The sequence below is a fragment of the Schistocerca cancellata genome, chromosome 4 (assembly GCF_023864275.1).
Source record: "Schistocerca cancellata isolate TAMUIC-IGC-003103 chromosome 4, iqSchCanc2.1, whole genome shotgun sequence".
Lineage (NCBI taxonomy): Eukaryota > Metazoa > Arthropoda > Insecta > Orthoptera > Acrididae > Schistocerca > Schistocerca cancellata.
The window spans coordinates 265,453,821-265,479,645 of record NC_064629.1 but is presented as its reverse complement, the minus strand read 5'-3'; the positions used below and the strand labels follow the sequence as shown (position 1 = coordinate 265,479,645).

The window sequence follows — 25,825 nt, the reverse complement described above, 5'->3', positions numbered from 1 at the left end:
TGATATTTCTTATTTGCATATGCAATTCTACGATCAATCCCTAATAAGCTAGGGGGTGTTATTGCACTATTCTTATCAATTAGAATCTTAATAATTTTACCATTTTATAATAAAACACCATTTCGAGGTATTCAATTCTATCCTATTAATCAAATTTTATTCTGAATTATAGTAGTTGTTGTATGCTTATTAACATGAATTGGTAAACGACCTGTTGATGAACCTTACATTTTAACAGGACAAATCTTAACAATTATCTACTTTACATACTTCTTAATTAATGTACATATTGCAAACGCATGAGATAAACTAATTGAGGAATAATAAGTTAATTAGCTTAGGAAAAGCATATGTTTTGAAAACATAAAACTAGAAGTTTAACTCTTCTATTAACTTTTCTTAAAAAATTTCACTACATAAATGACATAAATAAAATCTTTAGACCAACAAAGAAAATAAAAAAATTTAAAGATAAAGGCAAAAAACTTTTTCAAGCTAAGTACATTAACTTATCATAACGAAAACGTGGTAATGTTCCCCGAACTCAAATAAACCCCAAGGACATTACAGCAAGCTTAATAAAAATATAAAAGAATAAAAATCACCACCTAAAAAAATTAAAACTAATAATATTCTTATAAAAACAATTCTTGTATACTCAGCTAAAAAAATTAAAGTAAATCCACCTGTACCATATTCAATATTAAAACCTGAAACTAACTCAGATCCACCTTCGGCACAGTCAAAAGGAGTATGGTTAGTTTCAGCTAAGCAAGAAGCAAAACAAACTAAAGCTAAAGGAAAAGAAATAATAATAAATCAACAATTAAGCTGGTAATTTATAAAGTCAAACATGTTAAAACTACCAATTAAAATAATTAAAGATAATAAAATTAAAGCCAAACTAACTTCATATGAAATTGTTTGAGCAACAGAACGAAGAGAACCTAATATAGAATAATTTGAATTAGAAGACCAACCAGCAATTATAACAGTATAAACACCTAATCTAGCACAACATAAAAAAAACAAAAATCCATAAGAAAAAGAACACATATAAGTCAAGTAAGGCAAAATTACTCAAACAGCCAAGGAAATTATTAAATTAAAAACAGGAGAAAAATAATAAAGTAAATAATTAGATATAATAGGAATTGGCTGCTCCTTACAACTTAACTTAATAGCATCACTAAAGGGCTGAGGAATTCCTACAAAACCTACTTTATTTGGGCCCTTTCGAATTTGGATGTAACCTAAACCCTTACGCTCTAATAAAGTTAAGAAAGCAACACTAATTAAAACACAAATAACTAATAAAAGAAAATTCAAAATACACATAAATAAATCATAAAGTATCAATACTATTTGTAGAAAAAATCTTCATAAATGAATTCTAAATTCAACACATTAACCTGTCAAAATAGTAATTTAATTAATATTAATCAATAACATAAAAAATATTTTAACCATATGGTCCTTTCGTACTAATATGAATCAATAATCTTAGGATAGAAACCGACCTAGCTCACGCCGGTCTGAACTCAGATCATGTAAGAATTTAAAGGTCGAACAGACCTAATCACTGGGCTACTGCACCCAAAATTTTTCTTAATCCAACATCGAGGTCGCAATCTGCTTTGTCGATATGAGCTCTCAAAAACAATTACGCTGTTATCCCTAAGGTAACTTAATCTAATGATCATAAATTATGGATCAAAACAACAAACATAAATAAATGATATAATAATGAAGAGTTTATTTATTCTTCATGTCACCCCAACAAAACATCATCATTAAATATAGAAAGACAAACAAAAAACTATATAAAAATAAACTGTTAAGCTCTATAGGGTCTTCTAGTCCTAAAGAAAAATTTAAGCCTTTTGACTCAAAAGTTAAATTCAAAAATTTATTAAGAGACAGTTGATTTCTCGTCAAGCCATTCATTCCAGCCACTAATTAAGAGACTAATGATTATGCTACCTTTGCACGGTCAAAATACCGCAGCTCTTTAAAAATCTGCTCAGTGAGAAGGCCAGACCTCAAAGTATTTTCAAGACGACATGTTTTTGATAAACAGGCGGAAATCAATTTTGCCTAGTTCCTTATAATAAATTCACAAGGTAAAAATTATATACAAATAAATATACTAATTCTATCATTATTACAAAAATTTTAAAATTAAATAAATAATCTTAATAAAAAACCTAAAATAATTATAAAATCAAAATAAAAAATAATGAACTAAAACGTAATCTTAAAGATATCTGGTTTAAAACTTACTATTATATTTTATAAAACAAATTTTAGGTTATTAACTTCAAAGCTTATTCCTTAAAGAATAAATAAGTTAATATTTATACTTAAAAAATTAAATAAAAACAATTTACTTCAAAAAATTAAATTTTTTCTTAAGAAACTAGATATCTTGGGAAACGATTAGCATCTCATTTCTATAAATAATTTAATAATAATTATGATACATTAACTATAAATTATTTATAAATCAACCCAAATCGAGACAAGTAAAATAAATACTAAAATTTTGATAAACCCTGATACAAAAGGTACAATAAATAAAATCTACTTTTAAAAATTTAAAATAATATTTCATAAAACAATTACATTACCAATATACTATAATCTAAAAAATCAATTCTACAAAATATACTAAGACAAAATTCGACAAAATTATTTTTATTAAATAATTAAATAAACAAAAAATAAATATAATAAAATTAATAATCAAGATATCCTGATTTGCACAGAAAAATTTTCAGTGTAAATGAAACACTTTACTAATAAGTTATATCTTGAAACTCTTACTAGATACACTTTCCAGTACATCTACTATGTTACGACTTATCTCTTCTAAATTGAAGCTAAATTAAAACAATAAAATAGAATAATCAATAATGAGAGCGACGGGTGATGTGTACACACCTCAGAGCCAATATCAGTTAAATTAAATAAATTAAATTACTATCAAATCCTCCTTCATTAACAGTATTTCACCATCAAATCCGTTATAAACAAAAATCTATTGTAGCCCACCTCCTCTTAACTATAAGCTGCACCTTGACCTGAAATATTTTATAATTATAAATCTTGAGAATTATAACTCTAAAAAGATTCTCTGATAACGGAGATATACAAACAAGTAAATCAAGTAGAGTAAATCGTGTATTATCAATCACGGGGTAGGTTCCTCTGAATGGAATGAGATACCGCCAAATTCTTTGGGTTTAAAGACCTTAACTAATAGTACCCTGGTAAATATAATTAACATTAAAAATAATAGGGTATCTAATCCTAGTTTATTATTTAAATTTCACAGATTCATAAAAAGAGCTATAAATAAATTTTAACATTTCACCTTACAAATTTATATTTTAACCCTAAAAATATAAACAACTGTTTTAACCAATAATATTCACTTGTATCAATCGTATAACCGCGGCTGCTGGCACGAATTATGCCGATACTAAATCAATTGCTAAATCCAAAATCACTTGATAATTAAATCAAATTACTGCAAAATATAACATATAGTTTAACAAAACTTACATATAATACAAAGAAAAAGTGAATAAATAAGCAAGAATAAAACTTTTGGAAACAAAACAGTAATTTGATTTAATTATTTAATTTAAGTTAATGTACTTAGCTTGAAAAAGTTTTTTGCCTTTATCTTTAAATTTTTTTAAAATGATGTTATTAATACAAATGTAATAGAGTTCTTGAAAGTAAAGTATGGGTGAAACGGGATTTTTTCAATACCTCCATTTAGTCCTAAGGGGTTATTAGACCCTGTTTGGTGGAGGAAAAATAAATGAATTGCTGCCATGGCAGCAATAATAAACGGTAGTACAACATGGAATGTAAAGAATCGGTTTAATGTTGCATTATCAACAGCAAACCCTCCTCATACCTATTGAACTAAATCTGTTCCTAAATATGGAATTGCTGATAATAAATTAGTAATTACTGTCGCACCTCAGAATGATATTTGACCTCAAGGTAAAACGTATCCTATAAATGCGGTTGCTATAACTAAGAATAGAATTACTGTACCAATTATTCAGGTGTGCATGTATATGTAGGATCCGTAGTAAATTCCTCGTCCTACATGTAGATAAATACAAATAAAAAATTTGCGTGTAAGGTTCGAATAATTCAACCATTATTTACGTCTCGGCAAATGTGAACTACACTACTAAACGCTATTTCAATATTTGATGTATAATGTATAGTTAAAAATAGTCCGGTTACAATTTGAATTACTAAACGTAGTCCTAGTAGGGACCCAAAATTTCATCAAAATGAAATATTTGTTGGTGCAGGTAAATCAACTAAAGAGTTATTAATGATTTTAATTAAAGGATGTCTTATTCGTAAGGGTTTATTCATTAGTAAATTATCTTATTTTACGAATAGGCCCCTGGTTAATATTGGTGATTTTAACAACTGCTAATAGTGCCAAAAATAAATAAATTATTATTATTATTGTAATAATAAATGTTTGTCTATTATATAGTTTTTCTAAAGATATTGTTATTTCTTGATAATTGATCGAATTATCAATATTTATAGTTTCAGTATTTTTGAAAAAGTCTATAAATATTGTTATATCTTGAATAATTAATATTGATATAATAAATACTCATATAGTTAAGTGTCCTGCAATTATATTTGCTGCTAGTCGTACTGTTAATGTACCCGCTCGAATGACATTTCTAATTTTTTCAATTAATACTATAAATGATATTAATGCAGGCGGTGTTCCTTGAGGAACAAGGTGTGTAAATATATGATTGGTATGATTAATTCATCCAAATAACATAAATCTTAATCATATAGGTAGAGCGAATGCAAATGTTAATGCTAAATGTCTTGTTCTAGTAAAAATGTAAGGGAATAATACTATGAAATTATTAAATAGTATTATAATATAGATTGAAATGAAGATGAATGTTGTTCCATTAAATGATTTTGGTCCTAGTAATGTTTTAAATTCATTGTGTAAGGTTAAGTTTAGTTTATTTCAAATAATATTAATTCGTGATGGTGTAAGTCAAAACATTGATGGGATTAATAATAAACCTAAGAATGTTCTAGTTCAATTTAATGATAAATTGAAGATATTAGTTGATGGGTCAAATGTTGAAAATAAATTTGTTATCATTTTCAATTTAAGTTTTTTATATCAATTGTTCTTTTTTCTTCTCTTTTAATAAGATTTGGTTTAAATGAAAAAAGTTTATTTGATTAAATAAAATTAATGTAGCCGAAAATATAATGAATAGGGAGAATCATATGAGAGGGGATATTTGAGGGATTTGGATTAAATTTCCCCATCAGACGTAGTCGTTAATTTACTATTTTTTGGTTTAAGAGACCATTACTTACTTTCAGTCATCTGATGTATTTCAAGGTGTACTAATTGTTTAGTGATTTTAGATTGACTCTCTAATGTTATATATTTTAACTAACTCCTTAGATTATCTTAGATAATCACTTGATAAATAAGTTTACTAACGTTCTTTCAATTACAATTGGTATGAATCTGTGGTTCGCTCCACAGATTTCTGAGCATTGTCCAAAGAACAATCCAGGTCGGTTTATTGTAAATGTTCCTTGGTTTAGTCGACCTGGCGTTGCGTCAGTTTTAACCCCTAATGCAGGTACAGCTCATGAGTGTAGAACGTCTGATGCTCTTGTTAATACTCGTACTTCCGTATTTATTGGTAGAATTGTTCGGTTATCTACATCTAGGAGTCGAAATCCGTCATTTTCTAAGTCTTGTTCTGGTGTTATATAAGTGTCAAATTCTACATCTATAAAGTCTGAATATTCACATCTTCAGTATCATTGTCATCCAATTGTTTTAATTGTGATTATTGCATCTACTGAATCATCAAGTAAATATAGTAGTCGTAATAATGGGAGTGCAATGAAAATTAGTGTAATTGCTGGCAGTGCTGTTCAGATTGTTTCAATTAAATGTCCGTGAAGTATGTTTCGGTTTGTATAGGCAATAAATAATATATAACTTAGAGCATAACCTACAATTACTGTAATTAATAGTAATACGACTATAGTATGATCATGGAAGAATGATAGTTGCTCCATTAATGGGGAAGCTCCATCTTGAAGGGATAAATTTGATCATGTTGCCATTAATAAATTTTCTAATAAAAGGTCAAACCTTTATTTGTAGAGCTTAAATCTACTGCACTAATCTGCCATATTAGAATCTAGAAATTAATGGTAGTTCTGAGTAGCTGTGTTCTGCAGGCGGGTTATTTTGTAATCATTCTCTTGATCTTCTTATATTAGCTCTAAATATGATTGCTCGGTTTGTAACCATTCTTTCTCATATAATTACAATAAATATAATGATTCCTACAATAGAAATTGTAGATCCAATTCTTGACACTACATTTCATGATGTATATGCATGTGGATAATCTGAATATCGTCGTGGTATTCCTGCTAGTCCTAGGAAGTGTTGAGGGAAGAATGTTAAGTTTACCCCAATAAATATAATTGTAAATTGGATTTTTAATCATGTATTATTTATAGTTAATCCTGTAAATAATGGGTATCATTGAATAACACCTCCTATGATTGCAAATACTGCTCCTATAGATAATACATAATGGAAGTGGGCTACTACATAATATGTATCATGTAATACAATGTCAAGTGATGAGTTTGCTAATACTAACCCTGTTAGTCCACCAATTGTGAATAGAAAAATAAATCCTAAAGCTCATAATAGTGGTGGATTGAATTTGAATTTAGTTCCATATAGTGTAGCTAATCATCTGAATACCTTAATTCCTGTAGGTACAGCAATAATTATTGTTGCTGATGTAAAGTAAGCTCGTGTGTCAACGTCTATTCCTACTGTAAATATGTGGTGTGCTCAATCAATAAATCCTATTAGTCCAATTGATAATATAGCATAAATTATACCTAGTGTTCCAAATGATTCAATTTTTCCTCTTTCTTGACATACAATGTGAGAGATAATTCCAAATCCTGGAAGAATTAAAATGTAAACTTATTTATATATAATAGAGAAGTTGTTGTGGTCTTTCGAGGGCGCGTTTCTTTTTTTTTGTCACTATTTGTGTTTTTTTTCTTTTTTTTTCTTTAAATATTTGAATCTTTTATTTTTTCTTAATTTTAAAAATTTTTGAATTTCTTATTTTGTTTCCAAAAGTTTTATTCTTTCTTATTTATTCACTTTTTCTTTGCATTATATGTAAGTTCTGTTAAACTAAATGATCTATTTTGCAGTAATTTTATTTAATTATCAAGTGATTTGGATTTAACAATTGATTTAGTATCGGAATAATTCGTGCCAGCAGCCGCGGTTATATGATTGATACAAGTGAATATTATTGGTTAAAACAGTTGTTTATATTTTTAGGGTTAAAATATAAATTTGTAAGGTGAAATGTTAAAATTTATTTATAGCTCTTTTTATGAATCTGTGAAATTTAAATAATAAACTAGGATTAGATACCCTATTATTTTAATTGTTAATTATATTTACCAGGGTACTATTAGTTAAGGTCTTTAAACCCAAAGAATTTGGCGGTATCTCATTCCATTAAGAGGAACCTACCCCGTGATTGATAATACACGATTTACTCTACTTGATTTACTTGTTTGTATATCTCCGTTATCAGAGAATCTTTTTAGAGTTATAATTCTCAAGATTTATAATTATAAAATATTTCAGGTCAAGGTGCAGCTTATAGTTAAGAGGAGGTGGGTTACAATAGCTTTTTGTTTATAACGGATTTGATGGTGAAATACTGTTAATGAAGGAGGATTTGATAGTAATTTAATTTATTTAATTTAACTGATATTGGCTCTGAGGTGTGTACACATCGCCCGTCGCTCTCATGATTGATTATTCTATTTTATTGTTTTATTTTAGCCTCAATTTAGATGAGATAAGTCGTAACATAGTAGATGTACTGGAAAGTGTATCTAGTAAGAGTTTCAAGATATAACTTATTAGTAAAGTGTTTCATTTACACTGAAAATTTTTCTGTGCAAATCAGGATATCTTGATTATTAATTTTATTATATTTATTTTTTCTTTATTTAATTATTTAATAAAAATAATTTTGTCGAATTTTGTCTCAGTATATTTTGTAGAATTGATTTTTTAGATTATAGTATATTGGTAATGTAATTGTTTTATGAAATATTATTTTAAATTTTTAAAAGTAGATTTTATTTATTGTACATTTTGTATCAGGGTTTATCAAAATTTTAGTATTTATTTTACTTGTCTCGATTTTGGTTGATTTATAAATAATTTATAGTTAATGTATCATAATTATTATTAAATTATTTATGGAAATGAGATGTTAATCGGTTCCCAAGATATCTAGTTTCTTAAGAAAAAATTTAATTTTTTGAAGTTAATTGTTTTTATTTAATTTTTTTAAGTATAAATATTAACTTATTTATTCTTTAAGGGATAAGCTTTGTAGTTAATAACCTATAATTTGTTTTATAAAATATAATAGTAAGCTTTAAACCAGCTATCTTTAAGATTACGTTTTAGTTCATTATTTTTATTTTGATTTTATAATTATTTTAGGTTTTTTATTAAGATTATTTATTTAATTTTAAAATTTTTGTAATAATGATAGAATTAGTATATTTATTTGTATATAATTTTTACCTTGTGAATTTATTACAAGGAACTAGGCAAAATTGATTTCCGCCTGTTTATCAAAAACATGTCCTCTTGAAAATACTTTGAGGTCTGGCCTGCTCACTGAGCAGATTTTTAAAGAGCCACGGTATTTTGACCGTGCATAGGTAGCATAATCATTAGTCTCTTAATTAGTGGCTGGAATGTATGGCTTGACGAGAAATCAACTGTCTCTAAATAAATTTTTGAATTTAACTTTTGAGTCAAAAGCTTAAATTTTTCTTTAGGATGAGAAGACCATATAGAGCTTAACATTTTATTTTTATATAGTTTTTTGTTTGTCTTTCTATATTTAATGATGATGTTTTCTTGGGGTGACATGAAGAATAAATAAACTCTTCATTATTATATCATTTATTTATGTTTGTTGTTTCGATCCATAATTTATGATCATAAGATTAAGTTACCTTAGGGATAACAGCGTAATTGTTTTTGAGAGCTCATATTGACAAAGCAGATTGCGATGTTGGATTAAGAAAAATTTTGGGTGCAGTAGCCCAGTGATTAGGTCTGTTCGACCTTTAAATTCTTACATGATCTGAGTTCAGACCGGCGTGAGCCAGGTCGGTTTCTATCCTAAGATTATTGATTCATATTAGTATGAAAGGACCATATGGTTAAAATTTTTTTTATTTTATTGATTAATATTAATTAAATTACTATTTTGACAGATTAATGTGTTGAATTTAGAATTCATTTATGTAGATTTTTTCTACAAATAGTATTGATACTTTATGATTTATTTATGTTTATTTTGAATTTTCTTTTATTAGTTATTTGTGTTTTAATTAGTGTTGCTTTCTTAACTTTATTAGAGCATAAGGTTTTAGGTTACATCCAAATTCGAAAGGGCCCAAATAAAGTAGGTTTTGTAGGAATTCCTCAGCCCTTTAGTGATGCTATTAAGTTAATTTGTAAGGAGCAGCCAATTCCTATTATATCTAATTATTTACTTTATTATTTTTCTCCTGTTTTTAATTTAATAATTTCCTTGGCTGTTTGAGTAATTTTCCCCTACTTGACTTATATGTGTCCTTTTTCTTATGGATTTTTGTTTTTTTTATGTTGTACTAGATTAGGTGTTTATACTGTTATAATTGCTGGTTGGTCTTCTAATTCAAATTATTCTATATTAGGTTCTCTTCGTTCTGTTGCTCAAACAATTTCATATGAAGTTAGTTTGGCTTTAATTTTATTATCTTTAATTATTTTAATTGGTAGTTTTAACATGTTTGATTTTATAAATTACCAGCTTAATTGTTGATTTATTATTATTTCTTTTCCTTTAGCTTTAGTTTGTTTTGCTTCTTGTTTAACTGAAACTAACCGTACTCCTTTTGACTGTGCCGAAGGTGAATCTGAGTTAGTTTCAGGTTTTAATACTGAATATGGTGCAGGTGGTGTTACTTTAATTTTTTTAGCTGAGTATACTAGAATTGTTTTTATAAGAATATTATTAGCTTTAATTTTTTTAGGTGGTGATTTTTATTCTTTTATATTTTTTATTAAGCTTGCTGTAATGTCCTTTGGGTTTATTTGAGTTCGGGGAACATTACCACGTTTTCGTTATGATAAGTTAATATACTTAGCTTGAAAAAGTTTTTTGCCTTTATCTTTAAATTTTTTTATTTTCTTTGTTGGTCTAAAGATTTTATTTATGTCATTTATGTAGTGAAATTTTTTAAGAAAAGTTAATAGAAGAGTTAAACTTCTAGTTTTATGTTTTCAAAACATATGCTTTTCCTAAGCTAATTAACTTATTATTCCTTAATTAGTTTATCTCATGCGTTTGCAATATGTACATTAATTAAGAAGTATGTAAAGTAGATAATTGTTAAGATTTGTCCTGTTATAATGTAAGGTTCTTCAACAGGTCGTTTACCAATTCATGTTAATAAGCATACAACAACTACTATAATTCAGAATAAAATTTGATTAATAGGATAGAATTGAATACCTCAAAATGGTGTTTTATTATAAAATGGTAAAATTATTAAGATTCTAATTGATAAGAATAGTGCAATAACACCCCCTAGCTTATTAGGGATTGATCGTAGAATTGCATATGCAAATAAGAAATATAATTCTGGTTGGATATGGACGGGAGTTACTAATGGGTTAGCAGGTACAAAATTATCTGTATCCCCTAGATGGTAAGGATTAATCAAGCATAATATAATTAATAATGATGTTATTCATACAAATGTAATAGAGTCCTTGAAAGTAAAGTATGGGTGAAACGGGATTTTTTCAATATCTCCATTTAGTCCTAAAGGGTTATTAGACCCTGTTTGGTGGAGGAAAAATAAATGAATTGCTGCCATGGCAGCATTAATAAACGGTAGTACAAAATGGAATGTAAAGAATCGGTTTAATGTTTCATTATCAACAGCAAACCCTCCTCATACCCATTGAACTAAATCTGTTCCTAAATATGGAATTGCTGATAATAAATTAGTAATTACTGTCGCACCTCAGAATGATATTTGACCTCAAGGTAAAACGTATCCTATAAATGCGGTTGCTATAACTAAGAATAGAATTACTGTACCAATTATTCAGGTGTGCATGTGTATGTAGGATCCGTAGTAAATACCTCGTCCTACATGCAAATAAATACAAATAAAAAATATAGAAGCTCCATTTGCGTGTAAGGTTCGAATAATTCAACCATTATTTACGTCTCGGCAGATGTGAACTACACTACAAAACGCTATTTCAATATCTGATGTATAATGTATAGCTAAAAATAGTCCGGTTACAATTTGAATTACTAAACATAGTCCTAGTAGGGACCCAAAATTTCATCAAAATGAAATATTTGTTGGTGCAGGTAAATCAACTAAAGAGTTATTAATGATTTTAATTAAAGGATGTCTTAATCGTAAGGGTTTTTTCATTAGTAAATTATCTTATTTTACGAATAGGCCCCTGGTTAATATTGGTGATTTTAACAACTGCTAATAGTGCCAAAAATAAATAAATTATTATTATTATTGTAATAATAAATGTTGCTCTATTATATAGTTTTTTTAGATATTGTTATTTCTTGATAATTGATTGAATTATCAATATTTATAGTTTCAATTTTTTGAAAAAGTCTATAAATATTGTTATATCTAGAATAGTTGATATTGATATAATAAATACTCATATAGTTAAGGTAATAATTATCGTAATTGATTTAGGTTGAAATATTTCGTTTGATGCAATTCTCGTAATATAAATAAATAGAACTAATATACCACCAAGAAAGGTTAAAAATAAAATATATGATAATCAATATCTTTCCATTATTGTTCCTGTTATTAGCCCGACTAAAAAAGTTTGTAGGATAATGAAAAGCATTATTGATATTGGGTGTCTTAATTTAATAAAATTAATATTTATTACGTTTAATAGTGATATAATTATTATTTTGATCATTTCAGGGGTTAGTTTATTAAAATATCGGTTTTGGGGACCGATGATGGAAAGCTTTTCCACCTCTGAAGTTTTAAAAGTGGGGGCTGAACTTATCTCCGGTTCACAAGACCGGCGTTTTTTTTTAAACTATTAAAACTAATGTTTATATTCTGTCTTTACTTCTTTATTGATTTATTTTGCTGGTGTTTATGTTTTTTCCTCTAAACATAAGCATTTATTAATGGTTCTTTTGAGATTAGAATATATTGTTCTTTCTTTATTTATATAAATCATTCCTTTTCTTATTGAGTTTTATTATGATTATATTTTTCCTGTTATTTTCTTTTTGTTTTTTCTGTTTGTGAAGGTGCTTTAGGTCTTTCTATTTTAGTTTCAATAATTCGTTCTCATGGGAATGATTTTTTTAATTCTTTTGGTCTATCTTTATGTTAAAGTATTTATTTATAACTATTTTTTTGATCCCTATTTGTTTGGTTAATAATTGTTGATGATTGGTTCATTCTTTAATGTTTATGTCTAGTTTTGTTTTTATGGTTTGTGTTTATTCATATGCGGATTTGAATATGTTTAGATATTATTTTGGTATTGATTATTTTTCTTTTAGTTTGATTTTGCTTAGTTTTTGAATTTGTTCTTTAATAATTACTGCTAGAGGTTCAGTTTATTTAAGTTCTTATCATTCTAATTTTTTTGTCTTTATAGTCTTAATTTTAATGATTATGCTTTATTGTTCTTTTGCTAGGTTGAGTCTTCTTTCTTTTTATATTTTTTTTGAGGCTAGATTAGTTCCTACTTTACTCTTGATTTTAGGTTGAGGTTATCAACCTGAACGTTTACAGGCTGGTGTTTATTTAATTTTTTATACTCTGATTGCTAGATTGCCTTTATTACTAGTTTTATTTAGGGTTTATGATTTTTTCTAATACTTTGTATTTTCCTTTATTGGTTGATTTTGGTTCTTCTTATTTTATATTTTATGTGTTTATAATTCTTGCTTTTTAGTTAAGATGCCGATATTTTTGATTCATTTATGGCTTCCTAAGGCTCATGTTGAGGCCCCTATTTCAGGTAGAATGATTCTTGCTGGTGTTTTATTAAAGTTAGGTGGTTATGGTATTTTTCGTGTTATGAAGGTTATTTCTTATTTGGGTTCAAAGTTTAATTATTTTTGATTGTCTTTAGGCTTATCTGGTGGGGTTATTGTTAGATTTATTTGTTTTTGTCAGGTTGATTTAAAGTCTTTAATTGCATATTCTTCTGTTGCTCATATAAGAATAGTTATTGGAGGATTGATGACTATGAATTGATGGGGTTGTATAGGTTCTCTTTCTTTAATGGTTGGTCATGGTTTGTGTTCTTCTGGTTTATTTTGTTTATCTAATATTATTTATGAGCGTTTAGGTAGACAAAGATTATTAATTAACAAGGGTATAATTAATTTCATACCAAGAATGGCTTTATGATGATTCCTTTTGAGCTCTTCTAATATAGCTGCTCCTCCTTCTTTAAATTTGGTAGGTGAACTTAGATTATTAAATAGAATTATGTCTTGATCTTCTTTTAGATTTTTTGCTTTAATTTTTTTGTCTTCTTTTAGAGCTGTTTATACTTTATACATGTATTCTTATTCTCAACATGGTAATTATTATTCTGGTGTTTATACATGTTCTCTTGGTTATTTTCGTGAATATCATCTTTTACTTTTACATTGATTACCTTTAAATATTCTTTGTTTAAAGGGGGAGTATTATTTTTGTTTAGGTTGCTTAAGTATTTTAATTAAAAATGTTGTTTTGTGGAATCAATGATATGAATTTTTTCATCTTAGGCCGTAAATTTGTTTTCTATTTGTTCTTTGAGTTATTTTTCTTTATTTTTTTCTAGAACTGTAATTTTTATTTTGGGCATTTATTATTTAATAATTGATTATAGAGTTTTTGTTGAATGAGAACTTTTTAATTTAAATGGTTCTATGGTTGTTATGACTTTAATTTTGGATTGAATGTCTCTTATTTTTATGTCTTTTGTTATGTATATTTCTTCTTTGGTTATTTATTATAGAGAGGACTATATATTGGGAGAAAAAAATATAAATCGTTTTATTATTATTGTTTTAATATTTATTCTTTCTATAGGTTTTTTAATTATTAGTCCTAATTTGATTAGAATTTTATTAGGATGGGATGGTTTAGGTTTAGTTTCTTATTGTTTAGTTATTTATTACCAAATGTGAAATCTTATAGTGCGGGTACATTAACTGCACTTTCTAATCGTATTGGTGATGTTTCTATTTTAATTTCTATTGCTTGAATATTAAATTTTGGTGGTTGAAATTACATTTATTATTATGATTTTATTTCTAATTCTTTTGAAATAAAGCTTATTACTAAATTAATTGTTTTAGCAGCTATAACTAAAAGAGCTAAAATTCCCTTTTCTTCTTGGCTTCCTGCTGCTATAGCTGCTCCTACTCCTATTTCGGCTTTGGTTCATTCTTCTACTCTTGTTACTGCTGGGGTTTATTTATTAATTCATTTCAGACCAATATTAGATACTTATAATTGTGGTTGATTTTTGCTTTCAACTGGTTGTATAACTATATTTATGGCTGGTTTAGGGGCGAATTTTGAATTTGATTTGAAGAAAATTATTGCTCTTTCTACTTTAAGACAACTTGGTTTAATAATAAGAATTTTGGCTATGGGTTACCCCAAACTTGCATTTTTTCATTTATTAGCTCATGCTTTATTTAAGGCTTTATTGTTTATGTGTGCAGGTTCAATAATTCATAATTTAAAGGATTCTCAGGACATTCGTTTTATAGGTTCTATTGTTAATTTTATGCCTTTAACTTCAGTTTGTTTTAATGTTTATAGTTTGTCTTTGTGTGGTATACCATTTTTAGCTGTTTTTTATTCAAAGGATTTAATTCTTGAAATGGTTTGTTTAAGATGAATTAATTGTTTGATTTTTCTTTATTTCTTTTCTACTGGCTTAACTGCTTCTTATTCTTTTCATCTTTTTTATTATTCAATGTCTGGTGATAATAATTTTTATTCTAGATTTTCTTTTGATGATAAGGGTTATTATATTTCGTTTGGGATAATTGGTTTATTATTTGTTGCTGTTTTGGTGGCAGTCTTTTGTCTTGATTAATTTTTCCTACTCCTCATGTTATTGCTTTGCCCAATTATTTAAAGTTTGTAACTATTACTGTAGTTGTTTTGGGTGCTTATTTAGGTTATCTTATTTCTAATTTTGATTTTTCTCAAAATTTATTTTCTTTAAGTATACTTTCTTTTGTCAGATTTGCTGGTTCTATGTGGTTTATACCTCTTCTTTCAACTAAGTTTATTAGATATATTCCTTTAAAATTGGGTTATTATTTATCTATATCATTTGATTATGGTTGGGGTGAATTATTTGGTGGTCAAGGTTTATATAGACTATTTATTTATTTAATTGGTTATATACAAGGTTGATATGATTCTAATTTTAAGATTTATCTTTTAACTTTTATTTTTTGAACGTTTATTTTGGTGGTATTATTTTTCGTTTACTTAAATAGCTTATGATTAGAGCATAACACTGAAGATGTTAAGGAAGTATTTTTACTTCTAGGTATTTATAAATATACATATACTATTTTTACAGTGAAAATGTAATGTTTTATTTAAACTATATAAATTTTAGAAATGTTAACGGAATTTAACCTCTAATATAAAAAGGTAGCAGCTTTCATATTGACTTTACATTTTCTTAATTGGAACATTATAGTTCAATTATATTATTAACAGTAATACGCCTCTTTTTGGCTTCAATTAATAAGAAAAAGGGTATTTTATTTACCAACCTTCCAGGTCGAAACTGACTGCAATATTTCGCTTCTTATTCTATTTAAGGTTGTTTGATTATATCTATACTTTTTGAATGCAACCCAAATGTTATAGTTAACTACTATATACAATGGAAACTAAAATAGAAAGACCTAAAGCACCATCACAAACAGAAAAAAACAAAAAAATAATAGGAAAAAAAATCATAACCAAACTCAATAAGAAAAACAATAATTAATATAAATAAAGAAAGAACAATATATTCTAATCTCAAAAGAACCATTAATAAATGATTACGTTTAAAGGAAAAAACATAAACACCAGCAAAATAAATCAATAAAGAAGTAAAGACAGAGAATATAAACATTTGTTTTAATAGTTTAAAAGAAACGCCGGTCTTGTAAACTGGAAATAAGTTCAGCCCCCACTTTTAAAACTTCAGAGGTGGAAAAGCTTTCCATCATCGGTCCCCAAAACCGATATTTTAATAAACTAACCCCTGAAATGATCAAAATAATAATTAAAACACTATCAAACGTAATAAACATTAATTTTATTAAATTAAGACACCCAATATCAATAATGCTTTTCATTACCCTACAAACTTTTTTAGTCGGGCTAATAACAGGAACAATAATGGAAAGATGTTGATTATCATATATTTTATTTTTAACGTTTCTTGGTGGTATATTAGTGCTATTTATTTATATTACGAGAATTGCATCAAACGAAATATTTCAACCTAAATCAATTACGATAATTATTACCTTAACTATATGAGTATTTATTATATCAATATTAATTATTCTAGATATAACAAGATTTATAGACTTTTTCAAAAATACTGAAACCATAAATATTGATAACTCAATCAATTATCAAGAAATAACAATATCTTTAGAAAAACTATATAATAGACCAACATTTATTATTACAATAATAATAATAATTTATTTATTTTTGGCACTATTAGCAGTTGTTAAAATCACCAATATTAACCAGGGGCCTATTCGTAAAATAAGATAATTTACTAATGTATAAACCCTTACGATTAAGACATCCTTTAATTAAAATCATTAATAACTCTTTAGTTGATTTACCTGCACCAACAAATATTTCATTTTGATGAAATTTTGGGTCCCTACTAGGACTATGTTTAGTAATTCAAATTGTAACCGGACTATTTTTAGCTATACATTATACATCAAATATTGAAATAGCGTTTAGTAGTGTAGTTCACATCTGCCGAGACGTAAATAATGGTTGAATTATTCGAACCTTACACGCAAATGGAGCTTCTATATTTTTATTTGTATTTATTTACATGTAGGACGAGGTATTTACTACAGATCCTACATATACATGCACACCTGAATAATTGGTACAGTAATTCTATTCTTAGTTATAGCAACCGCATTTATAGGATACGTTTTACCTTGAGGTCAAATATCATTCTGAGGTGCAACAGTAATTACTAATTTATTATCAGCAATTCCATATTTAGGAACAGATTTAGTTCAATGGGTATGAGGAGGGTTTGCTGTTGATAATGAAACATTAAACCGATTCTTTACATTCCATTTTGTACTACCGTTTATTATTGCTGCCATGGCAGCAATTCATTTATTTTTCCTCCACCAAACAGGGTCTAATAACCCTTTAGGACTAAATGGAGATATTGAAAAAATCCCGTTTCACCCATACTTTACTTTCAAGGACTCTATTACATTTGTATTAATAACATCGTTATTAATTATATTATGCTTGATTAATCCTTACCTTCTAGGGGATCCAGACAATTTTGTACCTGCTAACCCATTAGTAACTCCCGTCCATATCCAACCAGAATGATATTTCTTATTTGCATATGCAATTCTACGTTCAATCCCTAATAAGCTAGGGGGTGTTATTGCACTATTCTTATCAATTAGAATCTTAATAATTTTACCATTTTATAATAAAACACCATTTCGAGGTATTCAATTCTATCCTATTAATCAAATTTTATTCTGAATTATAGTAGTTGTATGCTTATTAACATGAATTGGTAAACGACCTGTTGAAGAACCTTACATTATAACAGGACAAATCTTAACAATTATCTACTTTACATACTTCTTAATTAATGTACATATTGCAAACGCATGAGATAAACTAATTAAGGAATAATAAGTTAATTAGCTTAGGAAAAGCATATGTTTTGAAAACATAAAACTAGAAGTTTAACTCTTCTATTAACTTTTCTTAAAAAATTTCACTACATAAGTGAAATAAATAAAATCTTTAAACCGACAAAGAAAATAAAAAAATTTAAAGATATAGGCAAAAAACTTTTTCAAGCTAAGTACATTAACTTATCATAACGAAAACGTGGTAATGTTCCCCGAACTCAAATAAACTCAAAGGACATTACAGCAAGCTTAATAAAAAATATAAAAGAATAAAAATCACCACCTAAAAAAATTAAAGCTAATAATATTCTTATAAAAACAATTCTTGTATACTCAGCTAAAAAAATTAAAGTAAATCCACCTGCACTATATTCAATATTAAAACCTGAAACTAACTCAGATTCACCTTCGGCATATTCAAAAGGAGTACGGTTAGTTTCAGCTAAACAAGAAGCAAAACAAGCTAAAGCTAAAGGAATAGAAATAATAATAAATCAACAATAAAGCCGTTAATTTATAAAATCAAACATGTTAAAACTACCAATTAAAATAATTAAAGATAATAAAATTAAATCCAAACTAATTTCATATATAACTGTTTGAGCAACAGAACGAAGAGAACCTAATAATGAATAATTTGAATTAGAAGACCAACCAGCAATTATAACAGTATAAACACCTAATCTAGTACAACATAAAAAAACAAAAATCCATAAGAAAAAGAACACATATAAGTCAAGTAAGGGAAAATTACTCAAACAGCCAAGGAAATTATTAAATTAAAAACAGGAGAAAAATAATAAAGTAAATAATAAGATATAATAGGGATTGGCTGCTCCTTACAAATTAACTTAATAGCATCACTAAAGGGCTGAGGAATTCCTACAAAACCTACTTTATTTGGGCCCTTTCGAATTTGGATGTAACCTAAAACCTTATGCTCTAATAAAGTTAAAAAAGCAACACTAATTAAAACACAAATAACTAATAAAAGAAAATTCAAAATGAACATAAATAAATCATAAAGTATCAATACTATTTGTAGAAAAAATCTACATAAATGAATTCGAAATTCAACACATTAATCTGTCAAAATAGTAATTTAATTAATATTAATCAATAAAATAAAAAATATTTTAACCATATGGTCCTTTCGTACTAATATGAATCGATAATCTTAGGATAGAAACCGACCTGGCTCACGCCGGTCTGAACTCAGATCATGTAAGAATTTAAAGGTCGAACAGACCTAATCACTGGGCTACTGCACCCAAAATTTTTCTTAATCCAACATCGAGGTCGCAATCTGCTTTTTCGATATGAGCTCTCAAAAACAATTACGCTGTTATCCCTAAGGTAACTTAATCTTATGATCATAAATTATGGAACAAAACAACAAACATAAATAAATGATATAATAATGAAGAGTTTATTTATTCTTTATGTCACCCCAACAAAACATCATCATTAAATATAGAAAGACAAACAAAAAACTATATAAAAATAAACTGTTAAGCTCTATAGGGTCTTCTAGTCCTAAAGAAAAATTTAAGCCTTTTGACTCAAAAGTTAAATTCAAAAATTTATTAAGAGACAGTTGATTTCTTGTCAAGCCATTCATTCCAGCCACTAATTAAGAGACTAATGATTATGCTACCTTTGCACGGTCAAAATACCGCGGCTCTTTAAAAATCCGCTCAGTGAGCAGGCCAGACCTCAAAGTATTTTCAAGAGGACATGTTTTTGATAAAAAGGCGGAAATCAATCTTGCCTAGTTCCTTATAATAAATACGAGATTAGAATATATTGTTCTTTCTCAAATTGTGATCTTTTTTCTCGGTCATTAATTAATTTTTTTGATAGTGTTGTTGCAAGGATTATAACAATTATTAGAATAATAAATCTAATAAAAATTCTTGTAGATAAAATTTGGATTGTTTTTCTTGATTAACATCAAGCTTTTTGATTGGAAATCAAATGTACTATTTATACTAGTAAAACAATTATCTACCTCATCAATAAATAGAGATGTATAAGAATAATCACACTATGTCTACAAAGTGTCAATATCATGCTGCTGCTTCAAATCCAAAGTGGTGTCTTGGTGAGAATTGGTTTATTGAATGTCGAAGTAGACATGTTGATAAGAAGATTGTTCCGATAATTACATGTAGCCCATGGAATCCTGTTGCAACAAAGAATGTTGATCCATAAACTGCGTCTGCAATGGTGAAGGGTGCTTCTCAATACTCATATGCTTGAAGTATAGTGAAGTAGAGTCCTAGTAATACTGTGAAGAATAGTCCTTGTAATGCTTGAGTATGATTAGATTCTATTAAACTATGATGTGCTCATGTTACTGTTACTCCTGATACTAAAAGAATAGCTGTATTAAGTAATGGAATTTGTATAGGATTAAAAGGTTGGATTCCTATTGGAGGTCATAATATACCTAGTTCAATAGTAGGTGCTAGTCTTCTTCTAAAAAATGCTCAGAAAAATGAAATGAAGAATAGTACTTCTGATGCAATAAATAAAATTATCCCTCATCGTAATTCAATTGATACAAATCCTGTATGTAGTCCTTGGTATGTTCCTTCTCGTACTACATCTCGTCATCATTGGATTATAGTTAGTCAGGTAATTCCAAATCCAATTATGAATAAGTTAATGTTAAATAGGTGAAATCATTTTGCTAATCCTGATACTAAAACTATTGCTCCAATTGCTCCTGTTAATGGTCAAGGTCTGTAATCTACTAAGTGGAATGGGTGGTTTGAGTGAGTTGTTAACATAGGTTTAGTATACTTCTCTAGAGTATAAAGTTCTTAAAATTGAGAAAACATAAGCTTGAATTATTGGTACTGCTGATTCTAGAATTAATAGAAGTATTTGTCCAATAATTAATAGTGAAATTAAGTTTATTGCTATAGATGGTCCTGTATTTCCTAGTAATGTTAATAGTAAGTGTCCTGCAATTATATTTGCTGCTAGTCGTACTGCTAATGTACCCGATCGAATGACATTTCTAATTGTTTCAATTAATACTAGAAATGATATTAATGCAGGCGGTGTTCCTTGAGGAACAAGGTGTGTAAATATATGATTGGTATGATTAATTCACCCAAATAACATAAATCTTAATCATATAGTTAGAGCGATTGCAAATGTTAATGCTAAATGTCTTGTTCTAGTAAAAAATGTAAGGGAATAATCCTATGAAATTATTAAATAGTATTATAATAAAGATTGAAATGAAGATGAATGTTGTTCCATTAAATGATTTTGGTCCTAGTAATGTTTTAAATTCATTGTGTATGGTTAAGTTTAGTTTATTTCAAATAATATTAATTCGTGATGGTGTAAGTCAAAACATTGATGGGATTAATAATAATCCTAAGAATGTTCTAGTTCAATTTAATGATAAATTGAAGATATTAGTTGATGGGTCAAATGTTGAAAATAAATTTGTTATCATTTTCAATTTAAGTTTTTTATATCAATTTTTCTTTTTTTTGCTCTTTTAATGAGATTTGGTTTAAATGAAAAAAAGTTTATTTGATTAAATAAAATTAATGTAGCCGAAAATATAATGAATAGGGAGAATCATATGAGAGGGGATATTTGAGGGATTTGGATTAAATTTCCCCATCAGAAGTAGTCATTAATTTACTATTTTTTGGTTTAAGAGACCATTACTTACTTTCAGTCATCTGATGTATTTCAAGGTGTACTAATTGTTTAGTTATTTTAGATTGACACTCTAATGTTATATATTTTAACTAACTCCTTAGATTATCTTAGATACTCACTTGATAAATAAGTTTACTGAAGTTCTTTCAATTACAATTGGTATGAATCTGTGGTTCACTCCACAGATTTCTGAGCATTGTCCAAAGAACAATCCAGGTCGGTTTATTGTAAATGTTCCTTGGTTTAGTCGACCTGGCGTTGCGTCAATTTTAACCCCTAATGCAGGTACTGCTCATGAGTGTAGAACGTCTGATGCTCTTCCGTATTTATTGGTAGAATTGTTCGGTTATCTACATCTAGGAATCGAAATCCGTCATTTTCTAGGTCTTGTTCTGGTGTTATATAAGTGTCAAATTCTACATCTATAAAGTCTGAATATTCATATCTTCAGTATCATTGTCGTCCAATTGTTTTAATTGTGATTATTGCACATACTGAATCATCAAGTAAATGTAGTAGTTGTAATGATGGGAGTGCAATGAAAATTAGTGTAATTGCTGGCAGTGCTGTTCAGATTGTTTCAATTCAATGTCTGTGTAGTATGTTTCGGTTTGTATAGGCAATAAACAATATATAACTTAGAGCATAACCTACAATTACTGTAATTAATAATAATACGACTATAGTATGATCATGGAAGAATGATAGTTGCTCCAATAATGGGGAAGCTCCATCTTGAAGGGATAAATTTGATCATGTTGCCATTAATAAATTTTCTAATAAAAGGTCAAACCTTTATTTGTAGAGCTTAAATCTACTGCACTAATCTGCCATATTAGAATCTAGAAATTAATGGTAGTTCTGAGTAGCTGTGTTCTGCAGGCGGGTTATTTTGTAATCATTCTGTTGATCTTCTTATATTAGCTCTAAATATGATTGCTCGGTTTGTAACCATTCTTTCTGATATAATTACAATAAATATAATGATTCCTACAATAGAAATTGTAGATCCAATTCTTGACACTACATTTCATGATGTATATGCATCTGGATAATCTGAATATCGTCGTGGTATTCCTGCTAGTCCTAGGAAGTGTTGAGGGAAGAATGTTAAGTTTTCCCCAATATATACAATTGTAAACTGGATTTTTAATCATGTATTATTTATAGTTAATCCTGTAAATAATGGGTATCATTGAATAACACCTCCTATGATTGCAAATACTGCTCCTATAGATAATACATAATGGAAGTGGGCTACTACATAATACGTATCATGTAATACGATGTCAAGTGATGAGTTTGCTAATACTAACCCTGTTAGTCCACCAATTGTGAATAGAAAAATAAATCCTAAAGCTCATAATAGTGGTGGATTGAATTTGAATTTAGTTCCATATAGTGTAGCTAATCATCTGAATACCTTAATTCCTGTAGGTACAGCAATAATTATTGTTGCTGATGTAAAGTAAGCTCGTGTGTCAACGTCTATTCCTACTGTAAATATGTGGTGTGCTCATACAATAAATCCTATTAGTCCTATTGATAATATAGCATAAATTATACCTAGTGTTCCAAATGATTCAATTTTTCCTCTTTCTTGACATACAATGTGAGAGATAATTCCAAATCCTAGAAGAATTAAAATGTAAACTTCTGGGTGCCCAAAGAATCAAAATAAGTGTTGATATATAGTTGGGTCACCTCCTCCCGCAGGGTCAAAGAATGATGTATTTAAGTTTCGATCTGTTAGTAGTTTAGTAATCGCTCCTGCTAATACTGGAAGCGACAAAAGGAGGAGAAGAGCTGTAATAGTTACGGATCATACAAATAAAGGTGTTTGATCTAGAGTTATACTTTCTGATCATATATTAATTGCTGTTGTAATGAAGTTTACTGCACCAAGAATAGATGATACACCTGCTAAGTGAAGTGAGAAAATACCCAGGTCTACAGATTCTCCTCCATGTGCGATAGCTCCTGCAAGAGGGGGGTAAACTGTTCACCCTGTACCAGCACCATTATCTACTATAGAAGATGTAAGAAGAAGGGTTAGTGAAGGCGGTAATAATCAAAAACTTATATTATTTATTCGTGGGAATGCCATATCTAGTGCACCAATTATTAATGGTACGAGCCAATTACCAAATCCACCAATTATAATAGGTATTACTATAAAAAATTATTACAAATGCGTGTACTGTAATAATAACATTATAGATTTGGTCATCTCCAATTAGAGACCCTGGTTGGCCGAGTTCAGCACGAAGAAGTATTCTTATTGATGTTCCTACTATTCCTGCTCACACTCCAAATAAGAAGTATAAAGTACCAATATCCTTATGGTTTGTTGAGAATAATCATTTTTGCGGTAAGATGGCTGAATTTAAGGTGGTAGACTGTAAATCTACTTATGAGATGTTTCTCTCTTACCATGATGTTTAGGCCTTATATTCAAATGTGATTCTAGACTGCAATTCTAGAGGTGTGAAGTTTTACTAAGGCCTAAAAGATTATTCTTTTAATTATAACTTTGAAGGTAATTAGTTTAGTTAACTTAAGTCCTTAGTATAATGAGATTAAGGTTGATGTTGAGATTAATCCTATTGTTGAATTATTACTGTTCTAGGGAGAATAATTCTTGATTTTTGAGATTTTATTTTTATAGATCATGAATTTTCTGTGTATGACATAATTAGGGCTGAGAATCTAATATGTATATAATAATAAAGTGTAATTGTAGTTAATACAACCATAATGGTTATAATAGTTGTTATGTTATTTTCTATTAATGCTTGTATTACAATTCATTTTGGTAGAAATCCAAGGAATGGTGGCAAACCACCTAGGGATAGAAGAGATAAAAATATTATGAATTTAATTTCAGTTTTTATATTTCTGGCTGAATAAATTTGGTTTATAAAAAATAGATTTATTTGCTTAAATAATAAGACCATAATTAATCTTAATAGAGAGTAAATAATAAAGTATAGTTCTCAGATGTTTTCTCTAACTGTTAGAGATCTAATTATTCACCCTAAATGTCTAATTGAGGAATATGCTAGAAGTTGTCATAGAGATGTTTGATTTAAACCACCTATTGCCCCAATAATAATTCTTAGAATGATAATTGTTCAAACGAAAATTCTTAATTGAATACAATAAGATAACACCATTATTGGGGCAATTTTTTGTCATGTTATTAGTGTTAAACAGTTATTTCATCTTGAAGCTCCTATTACTTCTGGAAATCAGAAATGGAAAGGTGCAGCCCCGATCTTTAATAATAATCTAGATCTGATTATTATTGATGGAATAAATTCTGTTTCTCATCCGATTGGATATTTTATTTGAATCAGCAAAATTGAAAATAATAGTATTGTCGATGCTATTGCTTGGACAATAAAATATTTAATTGATGATTCATTTATTATTATATTTTTACTTCTTGTTAGGAGCGGAATAAATGAAAGTAAGTTGATCTCAAGTCCTATTCAAACTCCAAATCAGGAGTTTGATGAAATGGACAGGATCGTTCCTATCATTAATGTTGATAGGAAGAGAAGTTTTGTAGAATTGTTGGTCATTAAAAAGGAGAGGATTGATACCTCTATAAATGGGGTATGAACCCATTAGCTTGTTTAGCTTACCTTTTTACATTAAGGTGTATGATGCACATTAGTTTTTGATACTAAAGGAGGTAGATTAATTCTGTCTTATGTAATTTTTAATGAAGGTAATTTTTATTTACTTGATTTACCCTATCAAGGTAACCCTTTAATCAGGCACTTCATATTTTTATTTAATATATAAATTAACTTTTTTTTTTTAAATTTGTTTATGTATTATTTTGGTTATTTCTAATTAGTTTATCTCGGTTCGGATAATTTGAGCATATTTTATGTATTATATACAATAAATACTTTATATTAATATGTTACATCTAATTA

General features: G+C 27.8%; 3 long non-coding RNA genes across 3 annotated transcripts in view; 2 read left to right on the top strand and 1 right to left on the bottom strand.

The window, feature by feature from the left end:
- LOC126184810 (uncharacterized) overlaps window positions 1-2,582 on the top strand; it is a 39,352-nt gene extending 36,770 nt beyond the window's left edge. Inside the window, exon 2 of the long non-coding RNA XR_007536883.1 lies at window positions 2,311-2,582. This is a non-coding gene — a long non-coding RNA (uncharacterized LOC126184810). The remainder of the gene's footprint in view (window positions 1-2,310) is intronic.
- Window positions 1-25,825, top strand: part of LOC126184814 (uncharacterized) — a 75,004-nt gene that overhangs the window by 47,206 nt on the left and 1,973 nt on the right. The gene's annotated exons all lie outside the window — the stretch shown is intronic.
- Window positions 1,541-19,939, bottom strand: LOC126184809 (uncharacterized). Its single transcript, XR_007536882.1, has 2 exons — window positions 19,898-19,939; window positions 1,541-2,041 (listed from the first exon to the last, which is right to left on the bottom strand). It is a non-coding gene; the product is annotated as an uncharacterized LOC126184809 (long non-coding RNA).